Raw genomic sequence first — 2,182 nt, forward strand, 5'->3', positions numbered from 1 at the left:
CCAACAGCACTGCTCTTTGTGTCATCCTTGCCCTTCTTTCCGAACACACATTTATTTCTCTTTGTCACTCCAATGTGTAATCACTGGAGCACTGAGCACCTATGCCTTATTAAATCTTGTTGCAATTTTTAATGCCATGAATCCCATGATAGATATCTTGATAAATAATTAAATTATTCTGTAATATTTCTGGCAGAGTGTTATCTTCTTTCTTTTGTTTCATTCAACTGCATGATGGCAATTATGTCATCTAATACATTGTATTTGTTTTTATAAATTATAATGTGTGTGACGTTATGTTTTGTCAAGATATTTTCGTAGTTCAATGTTTTAGTAGTCAATATTTTGATCTACAACTGTATAAAGATAGAGGAACTTCCTGTGATGCCATCAGAGTCAAAGATCTTGTGTGTCAATTTCCTTTGATATCATGCGGGTTGAGGTCAAAGTAACTGAAGTCATTTTTGCTACCCCTGACTCTTAGGTAAACATCCAATATATCAGTGCTGTGATGGTGCCGATAAAGGTTTCCAATTCAAAATAATGATCACTCAACTGCACTCTTGAACTGTTGAACATTTTGATTTATTCACTCTCAACCAGAAACAGACATAATCATACAGGAAATGAAAACATTGATCATGGACTAGATTCCCATACTGGAGAAAAACCCCAAACCAAAAGTAATCCTAAATTCACAAACATGCACAAAAATTAACATTGTCTATTTCAATTCCTGGGGAGTTATTTGTTTAGATTAAAATAAGTACACAAATATTCTACCTATACCAGCTAAATGTCATATAATGAGAAAACAATGACAAACAATCTAAAGTCCAGTAATCCAGTACAGCTGCGCTTGAATGTTTCTCCATTCTCGGATGTAGCTACCAATGGTGCAGCAGGTGCAATGAAACCTTGGTCTTGGATCCAGGAGGGGACTCTGCACCAGAAATATTAATGTTTTCTATTTCTACAAAGGGGGTCCGTTTTTGATGCTTGCATTAGGGCCCTATGGTGACCTTGCTATGCCACTGACTCATTGGATGAATATTGACACATGCTAATGTACCTAAGTTGCACCTGCCAGAAACTCATAAAGTGATTCCAGGCAGGCATTAACCTATTAGCATCCTGCGTTGCCTTATATTCTGCTCAAGGGTGGGAACTGGGCATTCCAAGGTATGGTTAGTGATGTTTGTGGGCATTTACAAGTTCTTCTTCTTCCTCTTTCTTGCCTGGAAAGAGTTGTAGATCAGCCATGTAAGAAGAGGAATTATCATCTGCTAAATTGCTGGGATTGTAAGGCAAGTAAGTTTTCCAAAAAAACAAATGTGTGTTTGCACAGGGGCTTTTATTCCCTTTGTGTGGAGTTCTCTGTTATTGGTAAATCTGCAGAGGAATGAGATCTTTTTGTGAATGACATATGACCTTCTTAAGAAGGGAAAACCTACACCTGGAACATGTATTTTCCTGGAAAAGTTTGGGCATTCTAGAAAGTTGTAAATCTACACTTGAATGTAGGTGTAAATATTTGAGTACAGCTTTAGACCCTTATTTGTGAATTGGGCTCCAATTCTGCAAGTGTGCTCTTCTGATAATGAAAACCATTGAGATGATCCTGCTCGTCCAGACTTATGCTCTTGCTGCCAGTATTTGGCTTATAAAAAACATTGAGCAGACACCCAGTAACCTATCATATTGTACACCAACTAAGGCCCTTGGGAGAGAAGTATGACTCCAAAAAAGCAGTAACACACAGTTGCTGTATGAATTTGGCTCATGTCCTGTGGACAGAAGAATAACACTCGTGCAGCTCTGACAAGTAGGTTCTAGGGCGTGAATTAGTTTGATTTGCACATGTTTTCAGAGATCTTTCTAGCAGATATAATTAGGGGATATATTTATAGTGTGGACTTCTCTTATGTGTTGTACAAAGCAGACATTGTTGCTGCAATGACATACAATGGCCAGTATGGGCTTAGCAGCAGGGCACAAGTCGGGGGTACAAGCAGGTACATGGCGTCCACCCACTATTTTCACAGTGTGGACTCCGTCCCCCCTGTCAAGAAGTTGGGCCTAACAGAAATATGCTGAACTTGTCCTGGTGTAATTTTAAGACAAGGGACACGTTCAGCAGTGCCGAAAGGTTATCTGTTTTACATTCCCTACAGCAAAGTGC

General features: G+C 39.0%; 1 pseudogene; it reads right to left on the reverse strand.

The window, feature by feature from the left end:
* The window catches only part of LOC146812842 (epidermal differentiation-specific protein pseudogene), a 30,022-nt pseudogene that overhangs the window by 25,061 nt on the left and 2,779 nt on the right, over positions 1-2,182 (reverse strand).

The sequence above is a fragment of the Triturus cristatus genome, chromosome 7, assembly GCF_964204655.1.
Source record: "Triturus cristatus chromosome 7, aTriCri1.1, whole genome shotgun sequence".
In the NCBI taxonomy this organism is placed as follows: domain Eukaryota; kingdom Metazoa; phylum Chordata; class Amphibia; order Caudata; family Salamandridae; genus Triturus; species Triturus cristatus.